We start from the raw sequence: 19,165 nt of genomic DNA on the forward strand, positions 1-19,165 counted from the left end.
TGCAGGAGTGTGCGAGTCCGCACCTCAGCTCCTACAGGCAATGGTGGTCCCATAGGCCATCGATCTGGTCGGGAGGAAACGACTCTCGTTCCTCCAGCCTGGGCATTCTGCTGCGGGGAGGCAACTTCACTGTCTCCGAGGTTAAGGAGGTGGTCGGCAGGCACCTCCTTGTAACAGACGTAATGTACAAGAATGCTCCACTCCGGTTAATTAACATGTACGCCCCGACACAAAAGGCCAAGCGGCCGGCGGTTTTTCAGCAGCTCCCATTGCTGCTGGTGACCTCCAGGCCGGTCATTCTGGGCGGCGACTTCAACTGCATCATCGATGCGGCTGGACGATCCGGCAGGGCCGACAGCAGATTGGATGTTACATCCAGATCCCTGATGGAAAAAGTAAAGGATGCTAAGCTGCACGACGTCTTCAGCAACCCTGCAGATGGAGCACAGCGTTGATACACCTGGTCACGGCCAAACGGGTCCATCTGTTCCAGGATAGGATTCCTGTTTGTGTCCCGTGCGTTCGCAGTTAGATCCACTGAAGTCAAGCCGGTGTTCTTCTCTGACCACTGCCTCCTACTGGCTGACTGCCACTAAGAGGAAGACCCGAGGGTGGGCAGGGCGGCATGGAAGCTAAACGTGCAACTGCTGACCCCAGAGAACATTGAGGAGCTCAAAAGAGATTACAAAGGTTGGAGAACCATGAAACCCCTCTTTGAGTCCATGACACACTGGTGGGAAGCGATCCAGGGAAACATCGAGGTTTTTCATGTTCAAAGGCATCCAGAAAGCTAGAAAGCAACAGAGGGAAACGTCCTGACTACAGAAAAACATGCAGAATCTGCTCCGGCTTCTTACCCCGAGATTTCATTTCCTCTCCAGGTCCCTGGTTCCTGTTGGACTGCAGGCCTGGAGTTTTAAAAAGATAATCCTGGGGTTAAAGTAGCCCGGCCTTGCAATCTAAAACTTACATGTTAGCCTCCGGCGTGTGAGGAACAGGACCCCCACAAGAGGAAATGAAAAGTCCTCATGTGAAGCTGCCTAAAATCTTGTTATAATTCAGGGATAATGCGTGTATTTTGGGCTGTGCGATCATTCTGACAGTTAAACGGGATTCCTGGAGGTCATTTTACTGAGGGTTTAGATTTCTATCTGCCTTTCTGCAGTTTTCTTTGTTTATTTCTTCGCTTTGCGCTATTTAAGTCTTCAAGGAATAATCACAGGTGAATTGATGGACCCACAGCAGGGGAAGTGAGCTGCGGAAGGGGCAGGGAAAGACTTTACACACGGGGAGAGGGGGCAGGAGACACAGAGGGGGCTGATCAAGGGGGAGATTATACAGAAGGGGTGGGAGGCTGCTGTTCGTTTCGGAGAGGGGTAATTAGAATGAAGATGGGGACAGGGTGCTTGTTCATGTTTGAAATAGTGAGGGGTCGCTGCTGCATGTTCTAAATGGTGAATGCACATGAGTTAATAGCTGACTGATATGAGTTTGTATTTATACAGAAGTTCAGAGAGATAGGGGCTGGGGCGGTGCTGGGAGTGCCGGGGACTGTTGCGATGGTGGGTTGGGTGTTACATGGGGGTTTGGGAGAGATTTTTGAGTGGGCAAATGCAGGGTTAAAAATGGTACGAGTAATTTGGCGGCCACAAAACAAATGGTCGGGCGAAAATGATGCGGAGATGGAATAATTAATTGCCGGCTGATAATGATGGGGAGGAAAAGAATGGGGGTTGGATAATATTTGTGAGGAGGAAAGAAAAAATAAAATAACCATTTCATTTTTCAGAAAAGGTTGCTAAAAGGAAATAGAAGACAAAATGAAAGATATGATGAAGTCTATTTTTTGAATTGTGAATCAGGGGAGAGCGCGAACGCAGTCCCCCACTACCACAAATTTTGCAGTCGAGTATCCCGCATGTGGGGACATCGCAGGCGTCAGCACACCCGAAGTGCAATGGGCTAGCCTCGTCCTGGGAGAACCTTTTTTTTTGCAAAAATATACTTTATTCATAAATCTTCAAAAACATTTCGAACCATTTCAAAATCATCATTACAAAAACACAATCAGGTTCAACTTTTACAACATGAATCACAAGGTGTATCAGTACAAACAATGAATATTATAATCATTGGCAGACATTCATTTTAAGCTGTACAGCCTGAGGGGCTCTAAACAGTTCCCAGCCCCACAGTGCACTGTGGCAGAAAGGTCTTAGACAGCGACCTTTCCCTATTGCGCATTTGTGGCGGCTGCCCGAAGCTTTAGTGTGTCCCTCAGCACGTAGTCCTGGACCTTGGAATATGCCAGTCTGCAACACTCAGTCGGGGACAACTCTGCGCTGGAAAACCAACAAGTTTCGGGCAGATCAAAGAGCATCTTTAACCGAGTTGATGATCCTCCAGCTGCAGTTGATGTTTGTCTCGGTGTGTGTCCCTGGGAGAAGCCCGTAGAACACAGAGTCCTCAGTCACAAAACTGCTCGGGATGAACCTCGACAGAAACCACTGCATCTCTGTCCAGACCTTCTTCACAAAGACACAATCTACAAGGAGGTGAACAACGGTCTCTTCCCCACCACAGCCACCTCGAGGGCAACGTGCAGAGGGGGTGAGACTCCTGGCATGTAGGAAGGATCTTACATGGAGGGCCTTTCTCACCACCAGCCAAGCTACATCTTGGTGCTTGTTGGAAAGTTCTGGCGATGAGGCATTCTGCCAAATGACTTTGTCAGTCGGCTCAGGGAACCATCCCACAGGATCCACCCTCCCCTTTTCCCTCAGGGCCTTTAAGACGTTACGTGCCGACTACTGCCTGATGGACTTGTGGTCAAAGGTGTTTCTCTGCATAAATCTTCCCACGAGGGACAGGTGGTACGGCACTGTCCAACTACTTGTAGCGTTCCGCAGCAGCATGGCCAGTCCCATCCTTCGTAATACTGGGGACAGGTAGAACCTGAGCATGTAGTGACACTTGGTGCTTGCATACTGAGGGTCTACGCACCGCTTGATGAAGCCGCACACAAAGGTGGCCATCAGTATGAGGGCGATGTTGGGCACGTTCTTTCCCCCTTTATCTAGAGGCTTGTACATTGTGTCCCAGTGGACACAATCCATTTTCGACCTCCAGATAAAGCGGAAGATGGCTCGGGTGATCGCCACCACACAGGAGTGTGGAATGGGCCAGACCCGCGCCACGCACAGCAACAGCGAGAGTGCCTCACACCTGATGACCAGGTTCCTACCAGCAATGGAGAGGAAGGGTAGCTCCCACATGCCCAGTTTCCTTTTCACCATAGTCACTCGCTCCTTCCAGTTTCTAACGCGTGCCCTGGTCCCTCCGAACCATATCCCCAGCACCTTCAGGCCGTCAGCCCTGACAGTGAAGGGGGCAAAGGATCGGTCAGCCCAGTTCCCAAAGAACATGGCCTCGCTCTTCCCACGATTTACCTTGGCTCCAGAGGGTGAAGTTGGGAAGTTAATAATCACAGTCAAATAAACTAGGCTTGTCATTGGACTCACTGGAAAAAGGCTAACTAAGAATGATGGGAGCAACTCTATAATGTACAAGAAACCTGGAGAGTTTGCCTCAGACGAAGGCATTTTAGTCAACACATCTTCCATCATGGATGATGCTTCCAATGAGGCTTTCTCGTGTGGTGTTTGAGTCACGCCTTAAATCAAAACTAAGTCCCTTGTGACAGCAAATGTCTCCTAGGGACCGTGGCATTTACTTTTGTAAACAACGGCATGGTCTCCAATAAATATAGAAGTATGAGCGTGGGGGTCACTTCTCCGAACATCAGGTGCCCATGTCTCACATCGAGTCCAGTTCAACCATCGCCCCTGCGCTCACTGACCTCCTGGCTTGGGCAGCACCGAGATTTTAACATGCCCATCCTTGTGTTTGAATTCCTCCATGGTGTCACTCCTCTTTCTGTGCAACCTCCGTCATCTCACTCTCCACCGAGGTTACTGTGCTCCTCCAGTTCTGGCCTCTTGAGCATTGCTATTTAAAAAGTCCTTGTCTTTTATTCATTGCTTCAAGCAGCTCTAGATGGGCATCTGTACGTCCTTTCTGAAATGTGGTGCCCATAATTGAACACAATCCTCCAGGTGGGATCTAACCAGTGAATCTTTAGCATCATTTCCTTGCTTTTGAACTGTTCCTTTATTAACAAAAGGGTCTAGCATCGCAGGTGCTTTAAGTCACCCCGCTTAACGTTGTTTTGTTTTAAAGTAGTTCATTCTTTAGGGCCCTGTTTCTTCAATTAACATCCAAATTTCTGTATTTACGTTGTCGCCTTTTGCGTCAGCTCGTTGTTTAACATTGGTCTGATGTCTCATGTCGGGTCCCATGAAAGTGAGGTGTCCGTCTGCAATCGAGGGAAATTCAGGTATTTTTAAGAATACTTTGACGCATTGTCCTGAAGAAAGAATGTCCAATCTAAGAGGTTTCTTTATTCTGCAAGAAAAATGTTGAAGCCTGGGCAGCTCTTTCCTGTGAAAAATGGCCCATTTCTTGACTTCTGCAAGTGAATTTCAATTTTGGAGCCTCAGGATTGCCTGCTGTGGGCGAGGCACAAAAACCATCTTGAAGTTTGTGAGAGAGAGAGAGAGAGAGAGAGATGTTTGCCATTGTACACGGGCAAAATTGCTTTCCTTGACTCAGGGTTTGTTTTGGGCAAAAATACAGGTTGCAGTACTTGCCCTTCAGGAGGCCAGCTCAGTGAGATTTCCCCCACTTGGTCCCAGTTTTACCTATTTGACTGTAGGCAGAAAACTGATTTCCTTTCCCCCCCACCCCCACCTCCCCCGCCCCCCTCCGTACATGCAGATTCTCTTCCCCCACTGTACATGCGGTTTTTCTTCCCACCCCTGTACATGTGGTTTCTCTTCTCCACTGTACATGGAGTTTCTTTTCCCACTCCTGTACATGCCGTTTCTCTTCCCACCCCTGTGCATGTCGCTTCCACATGTATATTGATTGAGATCACCCTGCTCTACCTTCTCTACCAAATCTCACTACACCTCCACCTCCTCTGTATTGCCAGGCTCCTTATCTGAGATCCACTCTTAACTGAGCTGTAATATGTTAGAGGTATCTTAAAACAGCAGCATTCCACCTCACTCCCTATTGGGAAGGGAGAGAATGCCTGTGAGCAGATCCTGGATACACGATGGGGCCAGTACTGAAATGCAAAGAGACTGGACAGCACACACACACACACCAAATATAGTCACACTGCGCCCAGACACATTCTGCTTGGGATGAACTGCGACAAAAACCACAGCAACTCTCTGCAGACCTTCTTTGCAAAGGAAAATTCCACAAGGAGGTGAACAACTGTCTCGTCCCCACCACTCGAGGGCAACGTGCAGAGAGGGTGAGACTCCAGGAAGGATCATATGGGGAGAGCATTTCTCACCACCAGCCAAGCTACGTCTTGGTGCTTGTTGGAAAGTTCTGGCGACGAAGCATTCTGCCAAATGACTTTTGACAGTCTGCTCGGGGAACCATCCCACAGGATCCACCCTCTCCTCTTCCCACAAGGTAGCCACGGCTTCCCCCGAAAGCGAAGCTGGAAGGAGGTGGGAAGATGGCTCCCTTACCGTCGGTCTTGAGCGTGACCTTAACCTGGCATTTGCACGTCCAAACCCCGAAGGCGTCTCTAAACTCGGTGCAGCTCCCAACCTTGTCGACGGACCTGACGAGGAAGGTGAACACGTCGGCGACAGGGAAGTAAGGGGTTGTAGAGATCCACCGTCACCACATGGTCCCATTGCAATGGCAGAGCAAAGAGCGGCTCCACCATCAGGATCTTCATCTCTGGCTGGTGTCTCTTCTCCTCGAACACCTTCAGGAACATGACGCAAGCTGCCACACACTTGAAAGTCATGTCGAAACATCCAGCGCTGGGGAAGTCTTGCAGGGAGTAGATCTCCTCCACTTCAAATCCACACGCCTTCAACAGGATCCGCTTGATGAAGAAGGCCCGATCCATGGGTGCTCCTCCTTCTCTGTCTTTCACCGTCACCCGAACGGTGTTACGTACCCCATCGTATGGGGCTCGACTGGGTATAGCCATCGCTTCACGACTACACTTGATCTTAGCCAAAAGGCCGAGAAGTGATTCCATTTGCCTTCCTTGTTACCTGCTGTACCTGCATACTAGCTTTCAGCGATTCATGCGCGTGGACACCCAGATCCCTCTGCGCTGAAGTATTTCTGAAATTTCTCTCCATTTAAATAATAGGTCGCCTTTTTACTCTTCTGACCAAAATAGATAACCTCACACTTATCCACGTTAAACTCCATCTGCCAAACTTTGGCCCATTCACCTAACCTGTCCGTATCCATTTGTAAATTTCTTATTTCTTCATTGCAACTTACTTTCCCACCTATTTTGGTGTCATCTGCAAATTTAGCTATAGTACCTTCTACTCCTGAATCAAAGTAAATAGTTGGGGCCCAAGGACCAAACCCTGTGGCACCCCACTAGTCACAGCTTGCCATCCACAAAAGACCCATTTATCCTGACTCTCTGCTTTCTGCTGGTTAGCCAATCCTCTATCCAAGCTAACATATTACCCTTAGCTCCATGTGATCTTATCTTGTGCATTAATCTTTTGTGTGGCACCTTATCAAATGCATTCTGGAAGTCCAGACATGCTACATCTACAGGATCCTCATTATCCACTTTGCTTGTCACATCTTCAAAGAACTCTAGCAAATTAGTCAAACACGATTTACTGCTCATAAAGCCATGCTGACTCTGATGGATTGCATTTTGACTTGCATTTTAGGAAGGTAGTGAAGGCATTGGAGAGAGTGCAGAAGAGGTTTACGAGTTTGGTTCCAGGGGCGAGGAAGTTGAGTTACGAAGTAAGATTGGAGAAGTTGGGACTGTATTGCTTGGGGAAAAGATGTCTGAGAGGAGACTTGATGGAAGTATTCAAAATCATGAGGGGTCTGGAGAGAGTAGATAGGGAGAAACTGTTTACACCGGTGAAAGGATCGAGAAGGAGAGGGCACAGGTTTAAAGTAAGTGGCAAAAGAAGCACAAGTGATCGGAGCAGCGAGTAGTCAGGTTCTGGAATGCACTGCCTGATAGTATGGCGGAGGCAGGTTCAATTGAAGAGGGAATGAGATGATTATTTGAAAAGAAAGCATGTTCCGGGTTATGTGGAGAAGGCAGGAGAATGGCACGAGGTGAAATGTTCATTGGGAGAGCTGGTGTGGGCATGGAGGGTGGAATGGGCTCCTTGTGCAGTGTAAGGATTGTGTGAATGTGGATGTAGACCTTTCCGAGTAGCTGTGTAAAGTGTGTGAGCTTTGAGGTGTGAGTTTTGATTGTTGCTGTATCAGCAGCAGCAGCGGCTGCAGCAGCAGAGAGCTGCTTTAAAATGTTGGAACAGAAATTAATTTACAGAAGTTGCCTTTTTTCTCTCTTTTTCAGTGAGACTGCATCAGAGTTATGTAGATCGCCAGAATTCCACCAATCAGATGGGAGAGGGTTGAGCCTATCCACATGGACGTCACTGTCAGAGGCTGCTGTGGAACAAGCTTCTGAAAGCAGTTGCGTGTCTTGCAGGGCGTGAGTGACAATGCAGCAACCAACTGTGCAGAGCTACACACACAGAATCCTAGACTGGTTACAGCACAAAAGGAGGCCATTCAGCCTGTCGTGTCTGTACTAGCTCTCTGCAAGAGCAACTCCCCTAGTGCCACTCACCTGCCTTTTCCCAGTAGCCCTGCAAATATTTTCTCTTCAGATAATTATCCGATTCTCTTTTGAAAGCCACTCTTGAAAGTGCCCCCAGCACACTCTCAGGCAGTGCAATGCAGATTCTAACCACTCGCTGCGCAAGAAGGTTTCTCCTCATGTCGCCTTGGTTCTTTTGCCATTCACCTTAAATGGGGTCCTCCATGTTCTGTTGAAGGGTCATGAGGACTCAAAACGTCAATTCTTTTCTTCTCCGCCGATGCTGCCAGACCTGCTGAGTTTTTCTAGGTAATTCTGTTTTTGTTTTGGATTTTCAGCATCCGCAGTTTTTTTGTTTTTATCTGTGTTTAATTGACTACCACTGCTCTTCAAGAAATGCCTTCCTTGAAGAAGTTCTGTTCGTCTCTGCGACAAGATTTCCGTATCTCTCTTTTGCCTTGCTCACCTTCATTGCTTTCCATTTCTCTCAGTTCTGTTGAAGGCTCATGAGGACTCGAAACGTCAACTCTTTTCTTCTCCGCCTATGCTCCCAGACCTGCTGAGTTTCTACAGGTAATTCTGTTTTAGTTATGGGGTCCTCCATGTTGTGTTTCCCACCTTATTGCACAAATACACCGACAACACAAAGAGGATTGCTAACTGAACTCTTTGATTAGAAGAGATGAAATATATACAACAATATCTGGGTCTCTAGGACAGCTCGTATCATTTCCCCGATAATTATACATGAGTATATACGTCACACCCTGCCTGGCGATGCACAGCAATTTTAGATATGCCACAACATATACCACAACAACTCCAAGCTGTACCATTAAATAATAAGAACTATTTACATTACAACAAATTGCTCTTCTGTGTTTGAACCGACAGTTGTACAAAGTGATCACCTTATGAGTCTCTGGAACAAAATGGTGGTTCGTTGATACTGTGAAGTTGGTTTGAGATTGCAGTACGTTCTCACAATTCTGGTTGTCTGTAGGAGTGTTGCGCTGGGATCGTGTCTTAGATCGCGTTCTGCTTGCGATGGGGTTACTTGGTGTTTCTTGTTCTGGTACTTCCCTGATTCGCCATTGGTTTCTTCACAATGGGTGCACATACTTGATATGATCATGGTTCTGGACAGATGCTACTGATTTCTGCCGGATTTCATGTTCCATCGGTTGGGTGTTGTAGTCATACCTTTTGTCCAATGTTTAAGCTGGGTGATTCTTTGCTCATGTGCATCCTTCACCTTCAGTGAATGCATCACCTACTCCTGGATGCATCGGCAAATGATGACTGGGAAGGGTTGTTCGCACTGTAATTCTGCTGGTGAAGGAGTGGTTGCACTGAGCGCTGTCGCTCTAAGGTGTAGCATTGTGACAGGCCGTCACAAGCCTTGTTTACTTTGCTGACGTTTCAAAAGTAAGGACTTTACAGTATATACTTTCCGCCATGCTATTGGACCTGGGGCAGGGTGGTGATGAGGTAGTACGGTCAATTCCCCACTTTTCACACATCGGTGCGCAGATTGATCAACACCTGTGACCACTTCGAACCAGCCTCAGGGGCCAAGGGTAAATCGTGGCAAGAGTGAGGCCATGTCCTTTGGGAACTGAACTAAACTTGGTCCCTTTCAACAGCAGATCAGACTGCCTGAAGCCGCTGGGGATATGGTTCGGAATGACAAGGGCATGCATTAGAAACTGGAAGGAGTGAGTAGCCATGGTGAGAAAAGAACTGGGCATGTGGGGGCAAAGCTCCCTCTCCATTGCGGGTAAGAACCTGCTCATCAGGTGTGAGGCACTCTCGGGGTTGTTGTACATGGCGCAGGTCTGGCCCATTCCTCACTCCTGCGCTGTGGCGATCACAGGAGCCATCTTTCGCTTTATCTCGAGGTCAAAAGTGGACCGTGTTCGCAGGGACATGATGTAAAAAACCTCTGGATGAAGCCATAGTGCACCAGGGGGCTGGGATTTGCATAGGTTCCTCGGGCTGAATGACACACATTGAATGTTTCCAGTGAATATTACATGTATCACTTTTGCCTTGAAGCACCTCAGAGTGAAACATGATCTATGAAGGCAACTTAAATACCATTGCACTGTCTGACTGTCTGTTATGACAATTTTGAAATGGCTGTAATGTTCCTTCCTGCAATGGTTGCTCTAGATGTGTCGTGTAACTGGCAGGTAATGGGAAATTTTGAGAAACAGTCAGTCACAAGGGAGAACACGTGACAGGCATGAGAGACAATCCATGAGTCTTTGTAGCTGAGTCTCCGTGTCAGCAACTAGCTCACAGCGCACAGGAGTTCTTCAATCGAGGCCTGCTGTATTTTGGTCTTTGCTTTCAGGTTGGGCAGTCAAAGAATAAAGAACAAAAAAAAGTACAACACAGGAACAGGTACTTTGGCCCTCCAAGCCTGCGCCGATCAGTCTGTGGAGCTTGCCGGCTGACCTGGTATACAGCTAAAGTCCTTCCACAACTACAGGGAAGGCAAAGTCAGGAGCGTGGCTGTCAGAGCGTAGTGAGTCTTTGGAACTCTCTTCCTTAAAAGGTGGTGGAAACAGAGTCTTTGAATATTTTCAAGGCAGAGCTGGATAGATTAACAAGGCGGGGTGGAAGGTTATCGGTGGTAGGCAGGAATGTGGGGTTGAGGTTACAAACAGATCAGCCATGATCTTCTGAGTAATGGAGCAGGCTCTTGGGGCCCAGTAGCCAACTCCTGCTCCTAAGCTGTATGTTCTTACATGTAGGGGCATTAGGTTTTACTGATTCCAGTGCTTCTCCTGCACTGAACCTGGAGAGTACTACGTCAGCTGCTGTTGAGTTGTTTCCTGATGCCCTGCTTTCTTTTGTACGAGCTGGCTAGCATCCTCGTTATGGGCTTCTTTTGCTTGGCATTGGGCCTTCTTCTGAGCAGACTGTTGGTCTATTTCCTTTACCGGATGTCAGCATGACATCACCAGAAGGGAAATGTGTCATGTTATGAAGTCACAGTAAATAAGTCCAATGCATTCTATCATTAGAATAACACAAGATGATGATCAGCAGTGAGAAGACAGGTGGCAGCAAGGATAAGTACAGGTACGAAGAGCCTTAGATACTGTTACAACGTTGATAATGTTTCTCCCCTTCTCAAAGATAATTTCCTTCAAAATTTTAGAAATCTTTCAGCTTCAACCAGAAATCACATACAAGCCAAACAACAAAACCACCTGCATGCACAACACAGCACAGCATCTGCCAGCCTGCAATGAGGTCAGCTCTCTTTTAATCACCTTTTCACCTCCAATCAGTCCTATTCAGCAGGCAAGCAAAGAGCGCAGAAAATACATCTGCACAGCTGTTTCTAACTTCTAGAAAGCCTTATCCTAGGAAAGTGAAAAATATCTATACTGTCACAAAGTGATGAACTTGAACCTGAGCTTGTGTCACAGTTTTTGCTGTCTATCTCAGCCAGTATTTTTCTGTATTCTCAGTCACCCATCCTGGCTTCTTGCTTTCTCTGCAGCTTTCAGATGCCTCCCCTTGGCCGGCCTCAGTGCTCAGTGAGAGATCAGCGCTCGGTATTATTTCTGTCCTCAGTGGTAACTGCTAGGGGAGAAATGCTTGACTTTTTCAATCAACTTTTACCTCAGTAAAATCCAAGTAGAACCTAAAGTGGCAGTGCTTCTCCCTCTCAGCACCCAACATGTCTTGCCTTTTCTTCAGGTTGGCTTTAAGTAAGCACTACAGATGCTGCCTGGCTGCCATTAGAGACAGTTTTCAAGTACAGAGACAAGGGGCAGCCCCATGACCCCTCCCCCGACTCCTGCACAATATGCAAATGTAGCACATTGTCTGAGTGCAATTTGGGAGCTGAAGATGGTTTCACAGTGGGATACAAGATATGAGGAGAGGTCACAGTCAACCTTTCCTCACAGACACACCGCTACATAAGCCCCTTTAAATTTGCACGGCTGTGCAAAAAATTTAATGGGCCCGCACACAAACAAATCGGTCACGCACTGTAATGACTTGCCTCATTCAGTTCAACAGAAATTAAGATCATGTTTTTAACCTGTGCCCTAGTTGTAAAATATTTTGTGTTCCATATTTACTTTCTCAATTCGTTATTCATTTACTGAACATTGCTTTATATTCTATTTTGTCTTGGACATGCATCACAGTTCATTCAGTCTCACTGGTTCAGAAAATTTAAATATTTAAAACAAAAACAGAATTACCTGGAAAAACTCAGCAGGTCTGGCTGCATCGGCGGAGAAGAAAAGAGTTGACGTTTCGAGTCCTCATGACCCTTCAACAGAAATGTAATTTATAATTAAAATATTTAGTTTGATCAGGGTCTTACACTTGTCAAGAGGAGCCTTTTCAAATACTGGCCTGCTTTTGGAGGCCTGAAGTCACTGGAGCTGCACAAGTCAAGACGACCAAAGGCCTGATTCGCTGTGTAATATACTATGCAGCATCTTGTTGCACAAGCAGGCAGGAAGGAGTCTTCAACAATGCAATTTAAAGGCTTGATATACTAACAAGTTCATTTCAGGTTTGTCATTTCAGGATGCTCTGTGTTTTTTTGCTCTGTTTTCTGACTCTGAAATTCTAATTCAGACTGTGGAGAAGAGCTGTTGTTGCTGCTGTTAGTTTTCTTTCAAACTGTTGTCGTTTTTTTGTGCAAAAATATACCTTATCCATAAAATATCTGAAACATTACAAAACATTTCAAAATGGCCATCACAAAAAGTGCAATCATATTCAAGTTTTTCAAATAGATCATGTCACACCCTGGGGCGCTTCAATACAATCAATGAACATTACAGACATTTCAACATGCTCATTACAGGCAGTCAGACAGTGCAATGGTATTCAAGTTATCTACATAGATCATGTTGCACTCTGAGGTGCTTCAATACAATTGCGATAAACGTAATATTCATTGTATACATTCAATGTGAGTCATTCAGGCCGAGGGGTCTATACCTTTCCCAGCCCCTCGGTGCACTACGGCTGAAAGGTCTTAGACAGCGACCTTTCCCTACTGCGCATTTGTGGCGGCTGCCCCAAGCTTTAGTGTGTCCCTCAGCACGTAGTCCTCAGCCTTGGAATATGCCAGTCTGCAACACTCGGCGAGGGACAACTCTTTGCACTGGAAGACCAACAAGTTTCGGGCAGACCAAAGAGCGTCTTTCACCGAGTAGACGATCCTCTAGCTGCAGTTGATGACTGTCTTGATGTGCGTCCCTGTCCCTGGGATCAGCACGGAGAGCACAGAGTCCTGTATCACAGAACTGCTTGGGATGAAACACGACAAAAACCACAGCAACTCTCTGCAGACCTTCTTTGGAAAGGCACATTCCACAAGGAGGTGAACAACCGTCTCGTCCCCACCACAGCTACCTCAAGGGCAACGTGCAGAGAAGGTGAGACTCCAGGAAGGATCTGACGGGGAGGGCATTTCTCACCACCAGCCAAGCTACGTCTTGGTGCTTGCTGGAAAATTCTGGCGACGAGGCATTCTGCCAAATGACTTTGACAGTCTGCTCGAGGAACCATCCCACAGGATCCACCCTCTCCTTTCCCCGCTGGGCCTATAAGAAGTTACATGCCGACCACTGCCTGATGGACTTGTGGTCAAATGTGTTTTTCTGCATACATTTTTCCACGAGGGACAGGTGGTACGGCACGGTCCAACTACTTGGAGCATTCCACGGCAGCATGGCCAGACCTATCCTTCGCAACACCGGGGACAGGTAGAACCTCAGCACGTAGTGACACTTGGTGTTTGCGTACCAAGGGTCTACACACCGCTTCATGCAGCCACACACAAAGGTGGCCATCAGTATGAGGGCGATGTTGGGAACGTTTTTTCCCCCTTTATCTAGAGGCTTGTACATTGCCTCCCTGCGGACACGATCCATTTTCGACCTCCAGATAAAGCGAAAGATGGCTCGGAAGATCGCAACCGTGCAGGAATGTGGAATGGGCCAGACCTGCGCCAGATACTGCAATAGCGAGAGTGCCTCACACCTGAAGACCAGGTTCTTACCCGCAATAGAGAGGGAGCATCGCTCCCATATGCCCAGTTTCCTTTCCACCATAGATACTCGCTCCTTCCAGTTTCTAAAGAATGCCCCGGTCCCTCCGAACCATATCCCCAGCACATTCAGGCCGTCAGCCCTGACAGTGAAGGAGACAAAGGTTCCGTCAGCCCAGTTCCCGAAGAACATGGCTTCGCTCTTCCCACGATTTTCCTTGGCTCCCGAGGTCAGTTCAAACTGGTCGCAGACGTGAATTAGTCTGCGCACCGATAGCGGATCCGAGCAGAAGACGGTGACATCGTCCATGTGCAGGGAGGCTTTGATCTGAGTGCCTCCACTGTGTGGGATTGTCACTCCTCTTATGCCCGGATCCGTCCTGATGGACTCAGCAAACGGTTCTATGCAAAACACGAAAAGAACAGGCGAGAGAAGACAGCCCTGCCTGACTCCAGATTTAATCGTTAAGCTATCTGATTCCCACCCATTGATTGAGACTGCACTACTGATGTTAGTGTAGAGCAGTTGGATCCAATTGTGAATTCCCTCCCCAAACCCCATTGTAGACAGCACATCCACCATGTAGGTGTGTGATATTCTGTCAAAGGCCTTCTCCTGATCCAGGCTGATAAGGCAGGTATCCACATCCCTGTCCTATACAAAGGCAATCGTATCCCTGAACAGCGTGAGGCTGACAGAAATCTTCCTGCACGGCACAGTGCAGGTCTGGTCAGGGTGGATCACCAATTCCAGAGCGGATTTGACCCGATTGGCGATGACCTTGGATAGAATCTTATAGTCCACATTCAACAGTGAAATGGGAAGCCTATTTCTAATTTCCTCCCTTCCCCCCTTGTGCTTGTAGATGATGTTGATAATGCCTTTCCTCATGGATTCCGACATACTGCCGGCCGGGAGCATACTCTCGTACACTTCTAGCAGGTCCGGGCCGATCCAGTCCCACAGAGCCGAATACAACTCCAACTGCAAGCAGTCGCTTCCGGGAGTTTTACTCTTCTTGAAGGACTCAGGGGCCTTAGTCAGGTCGTCAGGAGTTAGCGGTTTGCTCAGGCTCTCCCTTGTACTGTCGTCTAAGACCTCCGTGATAGAGGAAAGGAAGGACTGGGAGGCCGTGCTGTCTGTGGGCTTCACGTCATACAATCCGGCATAAAAGGATTTGCTGATCCTCAAAATGTCGGACTGCGATGACTTTACTGAGCCGTCTTCTTCTTTCAGGCTACTGATCACAGAGCTCTCTCTGTGTACCTTTTGGAAGAAGAAGCATGAGCACATCTCAACCTGTTCCCTGGGAACAGCCCGTAGAGCACAGAGTCCTGTGTCCCAGAACTGCTCAGGATGAACCTCAACAGAAACCACTGCACCTCTCGCCACACCTTCTTTGCAAAGCCACAATCCACAAGGAGGTGAACAACGGTCTCGTCCCCACCACAGCCGCCTCGAGGGCAACGTGTAGAGTGGGTGAGACTCCTGGCATGTAGGAAGGATCTGACGGGGAGGGGCTTTCTCACTACCAGCCAAGCCAAGTCTTGGTGCTTGTTGGAAAGTTCTGGCGATGAGGCATTCTGCCAAATGACTTTGACAGTCTGCTCGGGGAACCATCCCACAGGGCATGAGTGACAATGCAGCAAACAACTGTGCAGAGCTGCACACATAGAATCCTAGACTGGTTACAGCACAAAAGGAGGCCATTCGGCCTGTCGTGTCTGTGCTAGCTCTCTGCAAGAGCAACTCCCCTCGTGCCACTCACCTGCCTTTTTCCCGTAGCCCTGAAAATATTTTCTCTTCAGATAATTATCCGATTCTCTTTTGAAAGCCACTCTTGAAAGTGCCCCCAGCATACTCTCAGGCAGTGCATTGCAGATTCTAACCACTCGCTGCACAAGAAGGTTTCTCCTCATGTCGCCTTGGTTCTTTTGCCATTCACCTCAAATGGGGGTCCTCCATGTTGTGTTTTCCACCTTATAAACAAACACACCGACAACACAAAGAGGATTGCTAACTCAATTCTTTGATTTGAAGAGATGAAATATATACGACAATATCTGGGTCTCTAGGACAGCTCCTATCATCGCCCCGATAATTATACATGAGTATATATGTCACACCCTGGCTGGTAATGCACAGCAATTATAGATACGCTCCTTAAAGGTATACCACAACTCCAAACTGTACCCTTAAATAATAAGAACAATTTACATTACAACAAATTGCTCTTCTGTGTTTGAACCTACAATTGTACAAAGTGATCACCTTATGAGTCTCAGGAACGGAATGGTGGTTCGTTGATACTGTGAAGTTGGTTTGAGATTGCTATACGTTCTCACAATTCTGGTTGTCTGTAGGAGTGTTACGCTGGGATTGTGGCTTAGATTGCGTTCTGCTTGCGATGGGGTTACTTGGTGTTTCTTGTTCTGGTACTTCCCTGATTCGCCACCGGTTTCTTCACATGGGTGCTCATGTTTGATATGATCATGGTTCTGGACAGATGCTGCTGATTTCTGCCGGATTTCATTTCCCATCGGTTGGGTGTTGTTGTCATATCTTTTGTCCAATGTTTAAGTTGGGTGATTCTGATTTATAAATGCTGCATGTGTGCTTTACACTCTGCCCTTTTCAGTTTACAATGTCAGAAATTCTGAGAATGGGGTTGGGACTTCCAGATCCAGCTCCTGCCATGGAGTCTCCCTGACTCCATAATCTAGCCATACATAAGGTGTAAACCAAATCAGTTTCTTCCAATACTGTTTGTTGCTCAATCCATTGACAATTAGAGTTAATGTTTGCCATACCCATTATATGTTGATCATACACCCTGAGGGTTTTTTCACATCTCCAGGTCCCTCGGTGCCCTATGGGAAAGGCCTTAGACTGTATTGCACCTTTGCGGCGGCTGCCTCAAGCTTTAAGGCGTCCTTGAGCCTGCAGTCCTGGACGTCGGAACATACCAGTCTGCAACACTGGGTCATGGGCAATTCTACACCCTGGAAGGCCAATTCAAGAAGATGTAAAAGGTTTTATTTTGAAAAATGTACTTTAGTCATATAATATTTTAAAGAACATTACAAAACATTTCAAAATGGCCATCTCAAAAAAGTGCAATCATGTTCCAGTTTTCCACATAGGTCATGAGGTATTACAATACAATCAATGAACATTTCAGACATATCAACATGCTCAGTACAGGCAGTCAGAGACAGTGCAATGGTATTTAAGCTGTCTGCATAGATCATGTTGTACTCTGAGATGCTTCAATACAATTATGATAGATGTAATAGTCACTGCATACATTCAATGTGAGTTATATAGCCCAACGGATCTATACAATTCCCAGCCCCTCGGTGCACTATGGCTGAAAGGTCTGAGACAGAGACCATTCCCCATTGGGCCCTCCGGCAGCTGCCCCAAGCTTCAGTGCATCCCTCAGCACGTAGTCCTGAACCTTGGAATGTGCCAGTCTGCAACAATCGGTCGGGGACAACTCTTTGCACAATCAGGTCAACAGGTTTCGGGCAGGCCAAAGAGAGTCGTTCAATGAATTGATGATCCTCCAGCTGCAGTTCATTTTGTCTCGGTGTGTCCCCCTGGGAACAGCCCATCGAGCACAGAGTCCTGTGTCACGGAGCTGCTCGGGGTGAACCTCGACATAAACTACGACAACTCTCTCCAGGCTTTCTTTGCAAAGGCACATTCCACAAGCAAGTGAACAATGGTCTCTTCCCCACCACAGCCACATCGAGGGCAACGTGCAGAGGGGTTAAAACTCCTGGCGTGTAGGAAGGATCTGACGAGGAGGGCCTTTCTCACCACCAGACAAGCTATGTCTTGGTACTTGGTGGAAAGCTCTGGCAATGAGGCATTCTGCTAAATGACTTTGACAGTCCGCTCAGCGAACCATCTGACAGGATCCACCATCCCTTTTTCCCGCACGGCCTCTAGGACAATACATGCCAACCACTGCCTCGTGGGCTTCTGCCCAAAGGTGTGTCTCTGTATAAAGTTTTCCTAGAGGGACAGGTGGTACGACACGGTCCAACTACTTGGGAGTGTTCCGCGGCAGCGTGGCCAGACCCATCCTTCGCAACACTGGGGACAGGTAGAACATCAGCACGTAGTGACACTTGGTGTTTGCGTACCGAAGGACTGCACCCAGCTTGATGCAGCCACACACAAAGGTGGCCATCAGGATGAGGGTGATGTTGGGCACATTTTTCCCCCTTTATCTAGAGGCTTGTACATCGTGTCCCTGCAAACCTGATACATTTCCGACCTCCAGATAAAGTGAAAGATGGCTCGGGGAATCGCCACCACGCAAGAGTGAGGAATTGGCCAGATGTGTGCGAAAGAGTGCAGAAATCTCCAAGGCACACAGCTACCTGAGGGAGATTAAATTAAGTTTTAAACATGTCAATAAAGAAATTAAAACATTTTAAAACATGTCCCCTCATGTGACTCTGTCACATGAGATGGGGTGTGTCAATGAATTTCTAAAAAAATTTTATTCAATTTTTAAACACTTCATGAAGCCTCATCCGCCTGTGGATTAGCAATAATACTGTGGCGAGTGAATTTCTGGAGTGTACACGAGATGGTGTTTTAGGCCGGCATGTCGAGGAACCAACCAGGGAACAGGCCCTGGCTTTGCTATGTGCAATGAGAAGGGGGTAATTAATAACCTTGTTGTACAGGGTCTTTTAGGGAACAGTGAGGATAACATAACAGAATTCTTCATTAGGCTGGAAAGTGAAGTAGTCTGACTTTGGATATCCAAAAAGCATTTGATAGGGTGCCACATCAAAGTACATCACATTTACAGGTTCCCCTTTATCCACATTACTGGTCAAAGAACTCTAATAAATTAGTCAAACATAATATCCCTTTCACAAAACCATGTTGACTCTGCCTAACTGTAATCAGATTGGCCAGCAGCAGAAGTTCCATTCTCACCTCGTTAAAGCTGCTCCCAGCAAATCATCATTGTGGGGCAACCCTTTTTAAAGTCAGCAGGCTGCTGACCAACTTGTGAACCAGCAGTGGCGGGGCGTGAGCAACTTGACCCCTTGTAAAATTCAGCTCATAAGAACATAAAAGTAGAAGCAAGAATAGGCCATTTGGTCCCTCAAGCCTGATCTACCATTTAGAAAAATCATGGCCTGAATTCCACTTTTCCGCCTGCTTCCATTTACCTTGTAGATCAAAAATCTATAACTCAGCCTTAAATATGTTCAATGACCGAACCTCCGCTGCTCATTGGGGTAGAGATCTCCAAAGATTAACATCCTTAGAGAGAAGGAGCATGCTTATCTCCATTTTAAATGGGAGACCCCTTATATTGAACCTGTGTTTCCTAATTGTACATTTCCCACAGGAAAACATCCTCTCAGCCTCCCCTTCAGAA

At 47.3% G+C, this 19,165-nt stretch overlaps 1 pseudogene; it reads right to left on the reverse strand.

Annotated features, from left to right (window-relative positions):
* Positions 1-1,859: 1,859 nt before the first annotated feature.
* On the reverse strand, positions 1,860-2,003 carry LOC121271436 (annotated as a pseudogene).
* Positions 2,004-19,165: the final 17,162 nt, after the last annotated feature.

Source organism: Carcharodon carcharias, chromosome 30, assembly GCF_017639515.1.
Source record: "Carcharodon carcharias isolate sCarCar2 chromosome 30, sCarCar2.pri, whole genome shotgun sequence".
NCBI classification, from domain to species: domain Eukaryota; kingdom Metazoa; phylum Chordata; class Chondrichthyes; order Lamniformes; family Lamnidae; genus Carcharodon; species Carcharodon carcharias.